The sequence below is a fragment of the Halichoerus grypus genome, chromosome 11 (genome assembly GCF_964656455.1).
Source record: "Halichoerus grypus chromosome 11, mHalGry1.hap1.1, whole genome shotgun sequence".
Lineage (NCBI taxonomy): Eukaryota > Metazoa > Chordata > Mammalia > Carnivora > Phocidae > Halichoerus > Halichoerus grypus.
Genome location: NC_135722.1, coordinates 22,825,317 through 22,846,003, shown reverse-complemented (window position 1 = coordinate 22,846,003; position 20,687 = coordinate 22,825,317). Strand labels below are relative to the sequence as shown.

The window sequence follows — 20,687 nt, the reverse complement described above, 5'->3', positions numbered from 1 at the left end:
TAATTACTAAATATGTTTTGATATTTGAGGAGGGTGATGGGCAATGTGTGTGCTTCTTGACCTAATTAAGCTCTCTGTTAATTTACTACTAAATCTTCCTTTAGTTTTTAGTTTTATAAAGACTTTGCTATAAAATTTAATGTTCTTAGAGTAGAAAATGTAGCCCATTTCTTTCTATCCCATAAGCTACACCTTGACCTAAAGTTTTTATGTCTTATATTTTTGCTTACTATAATTCCTTTTTAGGGTTTGTAGAAGATGGCAGTACATAGGCCATTATTAGCAAGAGTTGATAAGGTTTATTGATTATAGAACAGGCTTCTCTAATGGGATATACAGCACCACCAAGTCTTTTGAGTTTTAGGCTGTTGCAAGTAGTAGTACTCTGGTGAGTATTTTTGTTTATAATTATTTGGGTCTGGGGTTAAGCATAATGGAGTATCTAGTCCCAGTTTGAGTCTTAGCTATCCTGTAGTCAAGAATATTAGTCATGTTCATGGTTTTTTTGTTTTTTAGCTGTAGCTTCTTACAGCCTAATTAAAATTTAACTTTAGGGGAGCCTGGGTGGCTCAGTCGTTAAGCATCTGCTTTTGGCTCGGGTCATGATCCCAGGGATCAAGCCCCGCATCGGGTCCTGGGATCAAGCCCCGCATCGGGCTCCCTGCTGACAGAGGGAGAAGCCTGCTTCTCCCTCTCCCATTCCCCCACTTGTGTTCCCTCTCTCGCTGTCTCTCTCTCTGTCGAATAAATAAATAAAAAATCTTTAAAAAAATATAAAATAAAATTTAACTTTTTTGTAGGAGTATCTTTAACATGCTTCACACCAAAGCTATAATAATTTGGGTTAATCCTATGACTTCAGTGGCTAGCACAAAATCTACCAACCCTAATTACTGTAACTTAGTCAAACTTGTTTATGGCTTAATTTTTATCACTGCTGTTTCCTGTGGAGGTATGGTAAAGCAAGGTGTTATGAACTACATTTTAGTCTACTTGATGACTACTCCTTTTGATTATTGATTTAGAGGGCATTCTCACTGGATACTTGCATGTGTAATTTTATTAAACATTAATAGAATGACTAGGACCAAACCTATGTGTTTATGGAGTTAGTAAGTTCATATAGGCATTTTCAGTGCCTTGCTCTAATTAAGCTGCATTAACAAATCAGATATGCCCATGAAAAATTATGGATTTAAGTGATCTGTTGGTATTAGTTGAATGATTTTTAAAATTGAGTAATTTTTTTTTTTTTTAGTTTCTCAAGGTTAAGAGACATGGGTAATTTTATTTTAAGGCTTAGTTTAATATACTTTAATTTTAATTAAAGAAAATGTCAGATCTAGGGAAATTCTTATCTATAGAAATTTTGTGAATTTAAATAGCATAACTGGTATCCATGAAAAAAAATTTTAAAATTGGGTAGTTTTTTTTCTAATCTATGAGAGTGGAGAATAGGAATGTTTATCTGTAGTTTTGGTCAGGTTTGTGTTTAGTCATAATCAAAGTACTTTGAAGATAGGAAATTAGGGTTGATATATTTAATCTTGTTTGGGAGTTTGGCAAGGTTACATACGGTATAAGGTTTAAGTGGGAGTAGGGAGTCTGCTAAGCTAATCAGTGAGTACATACATATGCACACGTGTAATTTTTCATATCCTGTAACCATTGACTGAATAATACCATATGGTTGATGATGTAGATAATATTCAGTATAACCTTAGGTACAAGTGTTTAACTGTATTAAGGCCATAGCTGAGTCGCATCATCCCCACTCCCAACCCCCACCGAAATTAAATATCAAATATATCACATCACAGTTATCTGTGAGCATGGGTTGATTAGTCATTATTCCATTGAGATGTCCTTTTTAAGAGGGAGGAGTGGGCAGGTTTAGATGAGATGGTCCTGAGGTAAGCACCAGGTACCACATAATTTGTAGAAACCACATGTTATGGCCACAGAGAGAAGACGGACACATTTGTGGATGGGTTGCTGGTTTCTCAAAGCTTGGTGGTCAAGTACTGGTTTTGGTTTTGATAAACATGTTGATAGAAATGATTTGACTTAGCGGTGCCTGGGTGGCTTAGTAGATTAAACGTCTGCCTTTGGCTCAGGTCATGATCCCGGGATCCCAGGATCGAGCCCCATGTTGGGCACCCTGTTTGGCAGGGAGTCTGCTTCTCCCTCTTCCTCTGACCCTCCCCCCCTGCTCGTGCTCACTCTCTTTCTCTAAAATAAATAAATTTAGAAAAAATCTTAAAAAAAAATGATTTGACTTAATGGGGTATGTCTGATTAATATGTCCTATGTAATATTAATCATGTGTATTCTATTAAGGATATTTGTGGGGTATAGGATTTATATGTACAATAAATTGCTTCATATATTAGTTTAATGTACATGGTAATATTTGGGGCAAATCATTAATGTGTGATTATACATGCATGTGTTATGATTTATATATATATAAATCATATATATATAAAAAAAAAATATATATATATATACCACTAAATATGTGGTAGACTGAATGCACGAAGTACATAGCAATGGGATTAATTTAGGATTTTTTCATACTAACAGTACGTGACAATGTTTTACTGTTCATGTATGAATTTTCAAGGAGTAGTTTATGTAGAATTTCAGCTTTGGGTGCTCATGGTGGAGCTGGAGCTTCTTCCTTGAGTCCTAGGGAGAAGTATTCTTTTTCTGGCTTACAAGAACGGAGAAATATATTACAAACATTCTGTATTTTACAAGACTATTTTTAGTAATTTTTGTGAGTGCTTCAGTACACGAATGAAGAAAAAATGTAAAACTGATGCTAGCTGAGTAATAAAGATGAATGGATGTTCAACTGGTTGTCCTCCAATGCATGTTAGTGTTCTGTCTGCTACTAGTAATCAGAAGAAGCATTGATAAGGGGATTAGAATATTATCTTTCATTATTATTGATGTGTGAAGCATTAAAGTAATTGCTAGAATTAGAATTGAGAAAATTAGGGATAATACACTGCCTAATTTATTAGGAATGGGCCTTTAATTGTGCAGGTGAATAAGAAATGACATTCCGGCTTAATGTGGGGATTGGGGAGCCTTGAGGGGGTTGGCTGAAGTATATTGTCTGGATCTCCTAAAAGGTCAGGTGAAAATAGGACTGAAATGGACAGCACTAGAATTAGGAATAAGGGTCCTAGGATATCTTTCACTATGTGAAATTTTGGATTGGAGTTTTATCCATGTCAGATGAGATTCCTGATGGGTTATTGGATCCTGTTTCATGAAGAAATAATGGACAATCACCAGGGCTGAGACCACGAATGGGAGGATAAAGTGAAAGGTGAAGAAACAGATGAGTAGCTTTGCCGACTGAAAGTCCCCCTCAGATTCATTCTACCAGGCTAATGCTAGTGAAAGGCAGAGCTGAAAGATTTGTAAGGACTGTTGCACCTCAGAAGGATATTTGGCTTCACAAATCCTATGAATGCTGTGGCTATTATTATGAATAATAGAATGATTTTCATATTTCATGTTTCTAGGAAGGTATAAGCTCCATAGCATAGGCCACATCCTACACGAATGAATAAGCAGATAAAAATATATGGATGCTCCACTGTGTGTAGATATCAGATAATTCATCCACAATTTACGTCTCTGTAGATATGGGTTTTGGATGAAAGGCAGTTATTATGTCTGATGTATAGTGTGTAGCTAGGAATAGTCCTGTTAGAATTTATAAAGTTAAGCAGGTTCCTAAAAGAGTGCCAAAATATCACATGATGAAATGCTTGGGACTGATAAATAAGTTGATAATCTGGATTAGTGGATAGGATTGTTGGATGTTGGTCATTAATATACATAGAGTTGAAATACGATCTCGATTTTTAGTTCACTGGTCATGATTAAAATCCATATGAGGGGGCGCCTGGGTGGCTCTGTTAGTTAAACATTGGACTCTTGACTTTTGGCTCTGCTCATGATCTCAGGGTTGTGGGACGAAGCCCCATGTGGGGCTCGGAGCTCAACCTTGAGTCTGCATGAGATTCTCTCCCTCTCTCTGAGCCTCCCCCTTCTTGTGTGTACTCTCCCTCTATCTCTCAAATAAATCCTTTAAAAAGAATCCATATGAGAGTAATAATGTCCTATATTGTGTTTTAAGTACTATTTTTGTGATTAGTTTTACAGGTTTTTGTTTTGTTTTGTTTTTAAACCTATTTATGGTCGGTTAGGGTTGATTAAGTGGTGGAATCGGTTGTGGTATTATAACAGATTTTGGTGGATCTTTTTTAGGTTTAATTTTTTTTTTTTTTTTTTAGACTTAATGGGGGGGAGATATTGGTGGTTTTTGATTATACAAGGCTTTGGCCACCAAGCAATATCCTGAGGTTTGGGTTTCTAATATAATTGTCTTGGGGATGTTTCTTTCAGGGCTGTTGGTGAAAGTTATGTAGTTTCAGGTCTTAAACATAATATCCACCTCATTTTTTAAGTTTAATTGGTTAGGGAATTGAGTAATCTATGATACTGGGGATTCTGGGGTTGTTTTGTTTTGTTTTGTTTTGGTCTGTTTGTTTTTGTGAAGGGCCTTTAGAGATTGCCTCATTAAATAGTTGTGGTATTTGACTAATAGTTATGATTGGTTGATTGTTGCTGATTGGTGTTATGGTTATTCTACACGTTACTCGTAGAAATTAGGTATAGGTTTAGGATTAATATGATGAGAAAAGAGGAAAACATATAATTTAATTCCTGACCAAAAAGGTCTAATTGGTATGGAGATTCTTATTTGGAAGTGGGAAATGGATTTTGGTAATACACTTTCTAGACAAGTTAAGTCTAGTAGTAATGATGTTGGATTTCCTGACTTGCCAATAAAATTTTTTAAATTTTTTATTTAAATTCAATTAGCCAACAATCATTAGTTTCAGATGTAGGATTCAATAATTTATCAGTTACATATAAGACCCAGACTTGACAATAAATTTCATGAATGGTGAGAAGCAGTGTATACTAGCTGGAAAATATCTGAGAAGATTTGAGAATTGGGATATGTATGAAGGATGATCAAATATTGGAGTTTGTGTTGTAAAGTTCAGTTAAAGTGCCAGAATAAAACCCAAGATGGTCATGGCAATGGCTGTTAATTTTAGATAGTAAGGCATAATTATTTGTGAGGTAGTTGGAGTATTCTTGGAAATTAAGAATCTGGCCAAGATATTCCCAATTAAAAGACATTTAATAGAATTGATTAAGAAGGGGTTGTTTTCACTAATTACAGCTAAAGTAGAAAAATGGGTCTGTCCTCGGAGTGAGGAACATAATTTGGGTGCTGTAGACAGCTGTTAGGGAAGTGGCAATGAATAATTAGTAGGGCTCATGTGCGTTGGTATACGATACGTCAGTGGTTTTAATAATTAAGTCTTGAGAGTAAAAACCTGTGAGGAAGGGTATTCCTGTTAATGCTAAGCTACCAATGATGAGAGAGGTTGTGGTAAAAGGTAATGCTTTAAATAGTCCTATTTTTCAGATGTCTTGTTCGTCATTTAGATTATAAATAATGGATCTGGAACATATAAACAGTATAGTTTTGAAGAATGCAGATGTGGAGAAATGTTAAACGTGGTTGATTAATACTAATGTTACTATTAGGTTTAATTGGCTTGAGGTGGAGAAAGGAACAATTTTTAAAATACCATTTTGGGTAAGAGCAAAGATTGATGTACATAATGTAGTGATAACTCCTGGTAAGAGTTGCTGTTTGAATAATTTTATTTTCTATTAGTGAATGGAAATGGATCAGTAGAAAGACACCTGCTGGGGCGCCTGGGTGCTCAGTTGGTTAAGAGTCTGCCTTTGGCTCAGATCATGATCCCAGGGTCCTGGGATCAAGCCCCACATCAGGCTCTCTGCTCAGCGGGGAGTCTGCTTCTCCCTCTACCCGCTGCTCCCCCTGCTTGTGCTCTCTCTCCGTCAAATAAATAAATACAATCTTTAAGAAAAAGAAAAAAAAAGAAAGACACCTGCTACAACTATGGTATTTGAATGAGTATAGGGCCTTCTATGGCTAGCAAAGTCATGGGTGAATGTCAAAATGGGCAGATTTGCCAGTTGTAGCTAAAAGCAGTCTGATTAATGGAGAATTAATATGATTGAAGTTGAGTATAAAAATTTGGAAAATATCAAGAGTTAGGGTAAATAGGAACCATGCTCTTGATACAGTTTGAATCCACTACCTCCTATGTGGTTTATAGAATTGCTTGGAGGTAAAGGATGCGTACTCTAGAAACTATAGAACACTTGAGAAAGAAATTGAGGAAGACACAAAGAGATGGAAAGACATTCCATGCTCATGGACTGGAAGAATAAACATTGTTAAAATGTCTGTGCTGCCCAGAGCAATCTACACATTCAGGGCAATCCCTATCAAAATACCACTGACATTTTTCACAGAGCTGGAACAAACAATCCTAAAATTTGTATGGAACCAGAAAAGACCCCAAATCGCCAGGGGAACGTTGAAAAAGAAAACCAAAGCTGGGGGCATCACAATGCCTGACTTCAAGCTATATTACAGAGCTGCGATCATTAAGACAGTATGGTACTGGCACAAAAACTGACAAATAGATCAAGGGAACAGAATAGAGAGCCCAGAGATGGACCCTCAAAGCAGGAAAGAATATCTAATGGAAAAAAGACAGTCTTTTCAATAAATGGTGCTGGGAAAATTGGACAGCCACATGCGGAAGAATGAAACTGGACCATTCTCTCACACCACACACAAAGATAAACTCAAAATGGATGAAAGACCTCAATGTGAGACAGGAATCCATCAAAATCCTAGAGGAGAACACAGGCAGCAACCACTTCAACCTTGGACACAGCAACTTCTTGCAAGACACATCTCTAAAGGCAAGAGAAACAAAAGCAAAAATGAACTATTGGGACTTCATCAAGATAAAAAGCTTCTGCACAGCAAAGGAAATAATCAACAAAACTAAAAGGCAACCTACCGAATGGGAGAAGATATTTGCAAATGGCATTATAGATAAAGGGCTGATATCCAAGATCTATAAAAAACTTATCAAGCTCAATACCCCAAAAACAAATAATCCAGTCAAGAAATGGGCAGAAGACATGAGCAGACACTTCTCCAAAGGAGACATACAAATGGTTAACAGACACATGAAAAAATGCTCCACATCACTTGCCATCAGGGAAATACAAATCAAAACCACAATAAGATATCACCTTATACCAGTTAGAATGGCAAAAATTAACAAGACAGGGAATAACAAATGTTGGTGAGGATGTGGAGAAAGGGGAACCCTCTTACACTGTTGGTGGGAATGCAAGCTGGTGCAGCCATTCTGGAAAACAGTATTGAAGTTCCTCAAAACGTTAAAAATGGAGCTACCCTATGACCCAGCAATTGCAGTACTGGGTATTTACACCAAAGATACAGATGTAGTGAAAAAAGGGGCACATACACCCTAATGTTCATAGCAGCAGTGTTCACAATAACCAAACTGTGGAAGGAGCCAAAATGTCCTTCAACAGATGAATGGATAAAGATGATGTGGTTCATATATACAATGGAATATTACTCAGCCATCAGAAAGGATGAATATCTACCATTTACATCGACATGGATGGAACTGGAGGGTATTCTGCTAAGTGAAATAAGTCAGTTAGAGAGAGACAATTATATGGTTTCACTCATATGTGGAACATAAAGAATAGTGCAGAGGACTATTAATAGGGGAAGGGAGGGAAAACTGAATGGGAAGAAATCAGGGAGGGAGACAAACCATATGAGGCTCTTGACTCCAGGAAAGGAGCTGAGGGTTGCAGAAAGGGAGTTGGGTGGGGGGATGGAGTAGCTGGGTGATGGGCATTAAGGAGGGCACATGATGTGATGAGCACTGGGTGTTATATGCAACTAATGAATCATTGAACATTATATCAAAAATTAATGATGTACTATATGTTGGCTAATTGAATTTAAATTTAAAAAATGTAACAAGAAAAAAAAAAAAGAATTGCTTGGAGGGTCGCAGTGTTGAATCTGCTTGTCTGTGTCATTGCCCAGTGAGTAGGAATGATATAATTCTTATTCCCTCTCAGAATGAAAAGTTGAAGAAGGTTGTTGGTGGTAACTAAGATTAGTACAGTAATAAGGAATATAAGTACTTGAAAAATCGGTTAATGTTGGGATCTGAGTTTTATTATGCTGATATAATTCTGTAATTGACCATGAAATGAAAAGTGCTACTGGTATAAATCTTATTGAGAAATAGTCTAATCTAAAGCTAAGGGATAGATTTAGGATTTGAATGGTAATTCAGTATCAGTTTAAAACAATTCTCTTGGCCTGAATAAATGAATATTGTTGTGGGGATTAGACTGGATATGAAGGCATAGGAGAGGATATTTTTTACACAGTGTGGCTATAGATCACTTTTGTAGATGTTAGAGGTGGTTATTATAATTGGTAAGGTTACCATAAATAGTGAAATTAGTATGGAAGTGGTGAATAGATTTATTACTTTTATTTGGAGTTGTACCAATTTTTTGGTTCCTAAGATAAATGGTTGGTTCTATCCTTCTAAAAGTTTGAAAAGCCATATTATATATGGAGGAATGAATTAGCAGTTTTTGCATACTTTCTTGGTGAATAAGAAGTTGAGTTTCTATTATATTCACATTCTCTTTTATTTAACTATATTTACAGTATAGATGGGGCCCCCAAATAATTTTGGGATTAAGTATTATATTAGGGATATTTACATGTAAGATTTCATTTGAGCTGTATGTTTCTTACTTTCCCTTCTGAGGACATGATTTCCATAGCTCTGAGTTTCCAAACAGAAGACTATTTCCTCAAGTAGATAACAATGCAATAAACAATTATTAGATTATTTATTGCACGATAAGGTTTCTCTATAAATGTTTATCTTAACATTTAAAGAACAGATAGTTGTGTGGACAGGAGGAGGAGAGGTTTATCAGATTTATCAAATTTTCTAGCTAAAGTGCTATTGCAATTGCTATAGGCATATTTTCCAGTATCTAAAGAATTTGAATTTTTCTGTGTTTCAGACATAGGAAGAGCCCTGTTATTCCCTTTCTTACAGATTGAGTTTAGAGTGAGTGTTTTCTGAAATGATTCACTGCTTTGTAGTTTGTTGATTGTGTTTGTGCATCTGGTCAACAGTCTCCCTTTCCACAGCTGTAATGATTCATAGCCAATTTTACTTTTCCCTCTGTGATAGATTTTCCCAAATCCCCATTTCAACAAACTTAAAGGGTATTTAAAGCATTTAGGTCTTCTTCATGTTGGAGTTGTTCCTTGAATATTATACATTTGACTTTTGCACACCTTCTCTTTATTGAAACTTTTTTTGGTTCCAATTTGACTTTATATTGGCTCATGCAAGATGGCACTAACTGTGGAATCAATTTTTTAATTTTGGTGGTGTTGATTAAATTTTATTGATTATTGCAGCTTGCCTTTATTTTATTAAAATGAGAGGAAAATGCAAAAGATAGCTAACAGCTAATATTGATGAAGTAGGATTGAAATACAGAAGGAAGACATGTGTAATGATAAATGTGGTCGTTTTTAGCCTCAACCTTATTCCGTTATGAAGAAACATAAAATTGAAGAAACTATTTGAAATGCTGGCTGTATATCATGAAAGATTGTGCCAGAAAATGGTAGGGATTGCATACAGCACTTTATTCCGTATGGCACAGAGTTCTTCCTCCCTACCTCTAACCATGCCGTTTCTTTGGACATTTGCACTTTTGGTTTGTACATTTTCATTAAAAAACACCTAGAATGGAGTTCAGCTCTTAATGTTTATTGAATTTAGTGGACTATTGCCCAATAATCTGTGTGTAAAGCAAAGCCTTAGAATTGTGTAGAACAACTCAATGGGTATTAAGCAACAATTATGTGTCCCAAACCATGATCTCCAGGCTCCCAAGTATGAATAGGAAGGTTAGGTGTGGCCAGGCAGTTTGATGGTCAATTTAGATTAAGGAGCTCTCTCTTTCAAAGCCGTCACTTCAGTACTCTTTGTAACCAGCCATTCCACACTGCCTTTCATTTGCTCTGGTGAGGATGGTACAATAAGAACAAAATATTTCCTATAGTGAAACAAATGCTATCACTTTCTACCAAAATCTTTCCGTAGTACTTGGGGTTGGAGAGTGGCGGGGAGCCACTAGAAAAATTTTCACCAACCTAACAAACTGACTTCATAGGTCACTATAAATTTTACCTATCAAAATTACATAGGGTCATCATAAAGAAATTTCAGGCCATATACAAAATTATAAAGTAGAAAATTATCCAAAATCTCACAGATGTTAATATCCTTCCAGACATCTTGTATATATGTGTGTAGAAACATAGATATGTATAGAGGTAGAGACAAAAAGTTTTAAAGATTTATTTATCCTGGAGAGATAGAGATCAGAGGAGATTGGGCATGTTCCATAGATGAAGGAGAGGGAGTGAGGGGGAGGGAGGGAGGGGACATGTGAGCATGAGGGGGGAGGGAAGAGTGAGGGAGGGAGGGAGAGGGAGGGAGAGGGGGAACATGTGAGCGTGAGGGGGGAGGGGAGAGGGAGGGAGAGGGAGAGAGAATCTTTAGCAGACTCCCCACTGAGTGCGGAGCCTGACATGGGGTTCATTCTCAAGACCCTGAGATTATGACCTGAGCCGAAATCAAGAGTCTGGTGCTTAACCAACTGAGTCACCCAGGCACCCCAGAGATAGAGATAAAATTTTAATTAAATTTGTTTACTTGAATTTTGCAAAGAAAAATGGCATTTGAAATGGAAAAACTAAAAAACTTATATGTTTTCGTTCAAAATTTTTTTTCTTTGTAAACTTTGTAAATTCTGTAAGTTTCCTAAATGAGTGAGGAAAGAATATTAAGTGTTTAGTATCACTGTAGATTTTTTTTTTTTTAACTACATCTTTCAATTTTAGGTAGCATCAATGTATTCCCTAGTCTGAAGGAAAGGTGATTAGCATTCTTAACCTTTCCCCCACTTCCCCACCCCATATCTTTCAGTATTTGTTAGTTATAATATTTTAAACTGTTAGAGTTTATGAAATTTACCATCTGTTCTGCAAACACAATTCCCCAGATGTTCACTCATAGCAAAACAGTTAGTAGATTTAATGTCCATTGCCAGTCCTTTTATGATGCATTTTCCTTCTTCATTATTGATCTAGTTTGCTGCATTTTATCAAGCTTTATCCCCTAGAATTCATGGATACTATATTTCTAGAGTTCTAGCATGTTTGATATGTCTATCTGCTATCTTTATATTTGTCAAGTCGAATGGGTAGAATATTCCTGAGTGAGACTGTTTTCTCCTTCCAGAAGTTTATGTCCATAAGTTTCTTATCTTATATTCTTGAATGTGGCGATAGAGAAATCTGAGACCAATCTGATATCCTTCTTGCTAGTGATGTGCTTTCCTTGCCTGTGCACTTAAAGAATCTTGTCCTTTATCCATGAAGTTTGATAATTTACCTGGTATGTATCTGTGTTGCTCATTACCGGGATATGTATATATAATATATATAAATTTTTCTATTGTATCCCATACTCTTTTGATGTGCTTACTACTTCATTTTAGGGGAAATTTTACTGCAAAATATACAAATATAGGTGTTTTCTCCCCATTTACATTCTCTTTATTTGCTTTAAACTATCTTTTTTTCTCTGCATGTACTATATGTTCATCACAGCCTTTTATCTGTAACATTGATTACATTTTCATACATGCTGGCCGGTCTTTAAAATTTTTTTCTGATTTATTCTGTAATAGAGTTACTTCGAACATCCTTAGCTTTCTAATCTTTTTCGTGTAATTCTGTCATAAGTCATCTTTGTCTTTTTAAATTTCATAAATCTTTTTTGAAATCTTATTTTTAATTCTAGAATTTTAAGCCCTTGCTATACTTTTTTCTTGGGCTATGTCTTTCCTTCAAATTGAGCCTTCCATCTGTGTTTTTGTACTTAATATTTCCTTTGCTCCTCTCTTTCCTTATCTCTTCTTTCTCTACTTCCCCTCATTCTTATTTTCTTATTTTCCTCTTTTCTTCCCTCCCTCCCCAACCCCATCCAAACCTCATTTTTCATCTCTACATCCAGATCTTGTGTGGTTGTCATGTTATATCTTATCAAACTTTACCAAGAACATCTCAGTTTTTCCTGACATTCTGACTAAATTCCCTTTAATTGCTTTCTTTTTCTTTTTTCCTTTTTTTTAAAGGATCAGTTTGTCTTTGGCTCTTTGAGTACTGTCTCTGTCCCCTTTTTACACAAAAGAGAAAAAAAAACCCTTATTGGGTTTTAGCTAATACTATTTTTGCTAATTAGCAGTTGACCTACTTTCCTCAAATATTGTGTATGTTTCTCTCCAAGCTGAAGATAAGTTCAAGGCAAAAACAGGGAAGTTTTTAAGGGCAATCAAGCTACAAAAGTATGAACAATTTTTGCCAAGGAGTTAAGTTAGTGTGGTTGCTAAATAATAAGATGAGATGTAAAGCTTTCTTACACACATCTAGAAGAAATGTTTGTTGCTATCACATTAATTATACACTTGTATTCTTCAAGGAACAAGGAGGTCAAGAGAGTATATTTGGATTAGTAATAACCATTCACAATCCACTTGAACCCCTCTTCATAAAGTTAACTACATATTTGGATGTCAAATACAATTCCTTCCGTTTTCTACAATCAAAAGTCGGTTTGCTTCTCTAGGCTATTAGTTGTGGCACGATCAGAGCTGCTGATTCAGTGTGATTGGTTTGCCTTTCCTCTCCCGAAGAGCTAATTATTAGTTGTCAGTATGATCTATTTTCTGTTCCTTTTCTAAATCATCATAGAAATAACTTTTGCCAAATATTTAGGCGTTACAGAATTTACTATATTTACAGAGATAGTCTCTTAACAGTAAAATGCCTGAATCAGCAAATCAAATACTAAGCCCTTTTTACTACACTTGATCTTAGCCAAAAGGCCGAGCAGATGTGCTAGAAAAACCTAATGTCTAGCTATAGTCAGACTTAAGCAGTTAACTCAGTTAAAAAGAAACACCTGAGCGTAAAGGTTGGAAACTAAAACTAAATCTAAAAATTAAATAATGTGTGATATTTGTTGAATCTCTTCTCCCATTCCTAGAGGAGTGCTCTTGTACTTGGAACTTTTAAAATGGCATTTCAACTTACACGGAACTATAATTGAACAAATTCTAAAAATTTTTGGTAGAAAAAAATGGCACAATTATGTGAATGTTCATTGCTTTATTAGTGAAATTAATAAATGACAATTATGCATGCTGAAGCAGCCTGTCAAATAGAGCAGCAACTTTTTTTGGCATAGAAGCAATTTTAGCATCAAACATTTTTTTAAATAAAAACATATATTTTAAGATTGCTTGCTGCATTTGGAAATAGGGGAACCTTTTCCACATTCACTCTGAGAGCCTTTTGAAATCTAATTCATATTGAGTACTTGTCATCCCTCATATTGCCCTAAACTGGTAGAGATATATTCTCAGTCACAGTGCAGATTACATTTAACACACTCCAAAATTGAGTCTTTATTCATTGCTTAGTAGGATTACTTATAATTGCAGAGGGCTCTCAGTCATTTTATGGGGACCCAAAGAAGAAACCATGCATCCAATTGAATTAAGCAAAATGTGCATCGGCAAGAAAATTAGAAGAATTAAACAGAACATGGTCTGTGCTCTGCTTAGACTCCAATAAAATGTTCTATTTTATTTTATTTTATTTTATTTTTTATTAATGCTTTGCATGCACTCTGGGTTTAGGTCATTTTATAAATGACACACTTAATGAGCAACACTACATAAGTACAGGGAAATAGAGCAATTGGCTCCTTGAACACAGTTTTCTTTGGTACACATCCATACCTTTGGGTTAAAAAGTACAATTTTCTAGGGAAGGCTGGGTTTCAAAGTGAAAGCAACATCTTGATCGTTGAGTACATGAGATATCCCATTCTATGCATGAAATTCCAGGAGTCTGTTGAAGGTAAGACCGGACTCTACGGCCTAAGTTTGAGCAGTCAGTCTTGAACAGTCCCCCTTGTGATTGCTATGGTCTTCCTTCAGTGGTGTAGGGTGTTGTGCAACTTTCTTTTTTTCTTACAAACCTGAAAAGAAAGTAAGGCTTTTTAACCAGTCAATATTCTTAAAGGCACAAATGGAATGAGTATTTTTACTTGTTTATTTAGCATATGTTTATTGATGTCTACTAAGTACTGTGCTAGAGACTAGGGACATACACATGAAGATTTGCCCTAAAGTTGCTCACAGGCTACAGGGATACCTAAGTTATAGATTGCAAATGGTGTGATAAAAGCAAACTTAAGACCTGTGAGAGCACAAAGGAAGATCACGGAACCACCTTCGACTTGGACTACTGCTCTGGTCTGCTTAAATGAGGCCAAATGATTATGCAGTAATTTGACTTTATTTTTCTACTCTTGTTTCTTGAATACAACTTTTTTAGCTCCATTTTTGTGGGATAGCCCCTTCAAGGCTATGTTGAAGTCACTAGGAAGTTAAGACTGCATACCCTACATAGATAAAATGCGCTATATGAGGAGTCCAACAATACGAGTCATAAGAATGCATGTGAAGATATCTGACCTGGCCCAGTTCTGATGGAGATGTTCCATTCTTTTTTTCTACTTATTTTACTAGGTAATCAGAATGGTATTTAACTGAATTCATATTTTTCAGTTAAACAGAAGGTAGTTTAGTCCCAAGCCTAACTGAATAACCATATTAGATTTGCCTTTTTTCAGTACAAAAGAATCTACAAACTAGATAGAACTATAAGGTAATTCTTCTTAGGCATTGGCCAGTAGGACACAAGGAAATGTGATCTTTGAGAGAAGGCAAATACTGAAGGAGAACATAGCATTTGCTTGTGTTCTGCCTGGGGACATTTCTAGACCTGCACTGTCCAATATGGTACCCACAAGCCACATCTGGTAATTAAAGAAAATTAAAGCTATAAATCCAGTTCTTCAGTCAAAGAAATCACATTTCTAGTGCTCAGTAGCCACATATGGCTAGTGGTTTCCATATTGGACAGTGTAGATATAGAACCTTACCATCACAAAGGTCTTTCAGGCAGTGCTTTTCTAGCCATTGGTACAGGGAATTGGAGTCTAAGCAGAGCACAGGGTGCACTTGGAGCCAAAGTTCAAGCGTGGGGAGTTCTAGTAGAACAGCAGCTGGTGTTTGTGAGGCCTAGTACAGAGAAGAGAACTGTGTAGACAGACCCTCAGACCTCTGCATGGGGGAGAACTGCTTGAGCAATGAGCTGTGCTGAACATAAATGGGGCAAGATGCCATGAAGAGTGGTGTGTGTCTGAGATCTGAACAGACACCAGATTCTTTCGGTGCTGGGAGACAGAGCTAATCTCAGCCAGAGTGATCTTGCTGAGAACCTCAGGCATTCAATTCAGGCTGAAAGAAAGTCCCCACTTTAAGAATAAGAACCACAGCCTAGAGTAGGTTCTATGCTTTTCATGATGAAAGGACAAAATTCAATATAGATCCTTTTTTTTTTTAAGATTTTATTTATTTATTTGACAGAGAGAGAGAGAGAGAGAGCAAGAGAGGGACCACAAGCAGGGGGAGTGGGAGAGGGAAGCAGGCTTCCCACTGAGCAGGGAGCCCAATGCGGGGCTCGATCCCAGGACCCTGGGATCATGACCTGAGCTGAAGGCAGACACTTAATGACTGAGCCACCAGGTGCCGCAGTATAGATCCATTTAATAAAGAATAAAAAAGCCTGACATGCTGAACTCTTTAGGTGTGAAAGGTAGTGGTATTTGCCACTCAATTTAAACAGCATCAAAATGTAAGATGGATGGATAGATGAATAGAATACATATACATAATATATAATCAAGTGAACATAGCAAAGAATTGACAATTGTAGAAACTAGAAGGCAGCTTATATATTTTCACTGTACAGGTTTTTCAAGCTTTATGTATGTTTGCAAATTTCCATAATAAAATGCTGTGGAAAAGCAAAGACAACCCTGAAAAAATAGGAAAGATTTGCTAATACCACAACTCTATCAGACTAAAGCACAATATACTTTATTTTTAACTTTTAATTTTATTTATTTATTTTTTTTGAGAGGGAGTGGGGAGGGATAGAGGGGAGGGAGAGCAAGAATCTTAAGCAGGCTCCACACCCAGCATGGAGCCCTATGCGGGGCTCGATCTCACAACCTTGAGATCATGACCTGAGCTGAAATCAAGAGTCAGACGCTTAACTGACTGAGCCACCCAGGTGCCCCTAAAGTATGATATCCTTTAAATGAAGACAATATAATCCAAATGCCCTCAATGTATTATTCATATTATTTAAGTATACAGTAAGAATTAAGAATATGAAGCAGGAAAATAGGACACAAAATATGACAACAAAAATGGTCATCAATATAAATAGACCAGCTGGAGAAATTAGAATACTAGTAATTTGAAACATCCTTTGTAAATGTTTTTTAAGGAATTCAGAGAAAACAAGTTGTGATATGTTAATGAAATACTACACATGCAACAAAAAATATAAACTACTGATAGGCATAACAGCACAGATAAATTTCAAAACCATATTGAGGGGAATAAGTCCTTCAAAAAGGAGTATATAATATATGAATCCATCTGTACTAAATTTATGGACAGGCAAACTAAGCCATTGTGAAAGGTATCAAACAATGCTTCTCTTTGGAGGGTGGACGTTAACAGGAAAGGGCTATGAGGAAACTTTCTGGGATGTTGAAAATATTCTAGATCTTCAATGCAATATTATTGGTTATGTAGTTTTACACATTAGTTAACAATCAAACTGTGTATTTAGTATTGGATTGTTTATATATATATGTATATATGTATATATATATATATATATATATATATACATATACACATCTTATCATTGTAATGCATGCATGCACACCCTGTCAAATAGAAAATTGATTGATTTATTAAGATGTTTTCAACATTCACATTGAAACTCAGTGGTATTTCCCTTGTTAAATTGTTCCAGTCAAATGTTACATTATAATTGACAAAGTGATCTATGTGAGGAGATTCATATTAGTCAGCATAATAGTAATAACTTTGCTCTTACTATGGAAAGTACTAATAATGTTAAATGCATTATCTCATTTAATCCCTCATGACAACTTTATAAAATTCTCATTTTACAGATTCAGAGACTGACATAGAGGTAAACTATGTTGCTCAACATCTCACAGCTGAGAAGCTGTGGAGCCAAAGTAAAATCCCAAATTTTCTGGTCTTCATGCTTATACCCTTAACCTAATAACTTCACGCTTTATAGAGGATTATATTTAGCTCTCTGCTAAGGCTAGGTTTATTTTGATGTTTGGAATTAGATGAAGGGGACCTTCTATTCATGTAAGGGAACTAGATTTTTCATGGAAAGGTCACATCACATTAATTTCCTACCTGCTGAAGGCTCCAAGTGACTTCCTTCTTTGACATCTACATAGCAGGACTACAACTAGTATTAAACTGAGAGAAGATAGCATAATAATTCAATTAAAGACTGATTATAGTGATACTAGTGATGTAAAACAGCATCAGTAATAACAGTAGGCTTGTAGATGAAGGTAACTATGCACATTTACTTGGAGGCTATTTTTCTGTTGCTGAGAGATCTGTACATCGTATTCAACTAGATGAAATTATTAGTCAAATGTTATCTTATTTTTAAAGTTAATTACGGGTCAATTTTCTTTCAATATTGCAAAATTTGAAAAGATAAGTTCTGCAGTATGGCTCTGGTCATAAATCTCCTCCATTTTTCTCTGAAAAGTTATTGTACTTATAATTGGAGTATCTTTGGATAAAAAATGAGTCTGTTTCTTCAAAGATGCTGGAAAGTAAACATTTGTAATGACACGCTTCAAGTTCTTTGAGATTTAGTTCATCTAGAAAATGTTTTAAGACCATGATATAGCTGGTGTTAAGCATTCTGGCATTTCATTTTCTTCCACTAGTCCACAATGTTGGTGTATACCAAGTAGCTAAATATTCACTTAAAAAACAAATGTTTAAGCTAGAGAAGCATCTTTAAGTAGTAGGAAGATTTTTTTTAAAAGATTTTATTTATTTATTTGACAGAGAGATTGTGAGAGCAGGAACACAAGCAGGGGCAGTGGGAGAGGGAGAAGCAGGCTTCCCACCAAGCAGGGAGCCCGATGTGGGACTCGATCCCAGGACCCTGGGATCATGACCTGAGCTGAAGGCAGATGCTTAACGACTGAGCCACCCAGGCACCCAACAGTAAGAAGATTTTGAGAGTTTATCTCAAGGAAACCTGTTTCCAAATCCCATTACTTCCTTTGCTGATGTTACCTTGGGAAAATTATTTCCTCTTTTGGAGGCTATTTCCTAATTTGAAAAATGGGGAACCAACATTATAGGGTGTTGTGAGGATTCAATCAAATAAAGTATGACGTAGTTGATGGTGAGGAATTTGTTACCATATGTTAAAATATGCTATGACGTTATATTCCCACTAAGGAAGCAGAGTGAATACAGTGTCTAGGGATGTAAAATTCACCCTGGAAACACAGGCAATAAACATATTATAATTTGTGCCCCCAAATCTAATGGCAACTCCTGTATTTTCTCATTTGACAAGTGTCAAATTATTGGCTTGACTTGCAGAACTCACTGTACTTTACTCCTATTCCTCTATGTATTGACCTTAATTTTTCCTGCACCCCCAAAAAACTCTAGGCTACCTACCATTCTGTTCAAACCCAATGTTTTCACCAGGTTTCTTTTATTCACTTATTTATTCAAAATTTATGGACTTATTCATCCATCTACTCATCAAAGCATCTGTTTTAATCCAGCAACACTCCTAAGCACTATGGATAAAATGGTGAAAAAGATAAAACTTCTTGATTTTTGTGGCGCTTACACTATTAAGACTGAAAAGAGATAGCAAATAATTAAATACAGTCGTGCTATGAAGAAAAAATACAGGATGTTAGGAGTGTAAACACCAGAGGAAATTAGTATCAGGACCTGCTGTATTATTTGCAGGGTCCCGTACAAAATGAAAATGCAGAATTTGAAGGTTGGGACAGCAGAGCAAGCACAGGACTCTGCAGAGGTTACATGCCCTTGAAACCAGTTTTACATACTATGGAGGACCAGGGAAGGATTTGTTAGGCAGTGTTAATTTCACAAACTCTGAAGGATGACTGTATGTTCGGTAGACAACTTCAGACTTGCGTTTTCGTTTGCTATTTGCCTTTGGGCCTAACATACTTTTAATTCCTCAAGACTTATCAGCCTCACATGTTAATACTAAGGGATGATCCAGCTTTTTCAGTCTTGGTTAGCATGTTGGTGGTAGAGGGATGAATCAAAAAGCAAAAATTAAGGCCAGAATCTTATGATTCAGAATTTTTAAACATCAACATCTGTAAATCTCAGTCATTCTTAAATACTTGTAGGAGTACGTTGGCTTGGGAGTTTGTAGACCTGGGCTCTTGTCTTGGATCTGCCTCTGCCAAGGTACTCTTTGTATCAAAGCTTCCTAATCTGGAGAAAATATACTTAAGATTTCTTTTAGTTTGACATTTTTAAACTACCAATAATACTTTCTAATTTTCTTTAGTAAAAAAATACAGTACATTTTATCTCGGTCTGCTTTTTTGGAACATAAAGTCACAGTGTTGGCTGAATCGCGGACAGCATAAATACAGTAATAGCTACCAAAGGCCACCTTCAGCTGGCGATCTTTTCTTAAACAACCACATTAAATCCCCAAGGTGACCAGTGCTATTCCATTCTTCTGTTAGTTAAAGGTCACCTCTACTAGCAACCAATTTTTGTACCTCCCTGGGGTAGATGCTTAAGACTACATTCATTGTCTATATTAACTTCTGTACTGCATCTGTGAAATATCAAAGTAATTAAAGACTTATATAGATGTTCAGTCACTTTATTCTCAGGAGACTTTTTTTAGACCAAGAAACTTCAGACAGTGTTGTCTCAGAAGGTGAAACTAAAATTCTTTCAGATTTCTGAAGACCTTCTACCTTATTAAATTGTCCAAATGCATTAATAAACTGAAATACCTTCGGTAATTGAAAATTTGTGCTGTATTAACCTGGGTAGTTAAGGCTGTGCTATGATAAAAAAAAAAAAAAAAAGAAAGAAAACAAAAAGAATACCTATACCTCAGACATAAAACAACAAAAGGTTTATTTATTTATTTTTTTCAACATTCTCCATGACGTTGCTCAGCAGGACAGACTCACATAATCTCCACCATCATGTAGCTGTACCATCTAGAGCATGGGAAATCCTTGGTATAGTGGTGGCGGGTGGGGGCGGGGAGCACTTGATCACTAAAAATATTTGACCTGAAAGTGACACACATTGTTTGCTTACAAGCCATTGGCTAGAAATAGGTATACAGCCCCATCTAAATGCATGGGTTCTGGGAATTCTAATCTTCTATGGGCTCAGAAGAGGTGAACCCTATGGAGTCTCTATCACATTTCCATACCAAAAAAAAAAAAAAAAAAGCTGCTTATCAAAGAATC

General features: G+C 36.0%; 1 pseudogene; it reads right to left on the bottom strand.

The window, feature by feature from the left end:
* Positions 1–2,756: 2,756 nt before the first annotated feature.
* LOC144379498 (cytochrome b-like) lies at positions 2,757–3,853 on the bottom strand (annotated as a pseudogene).
* Positions 3,854–20,687: the final 16,834 nt, after the last annotated feature.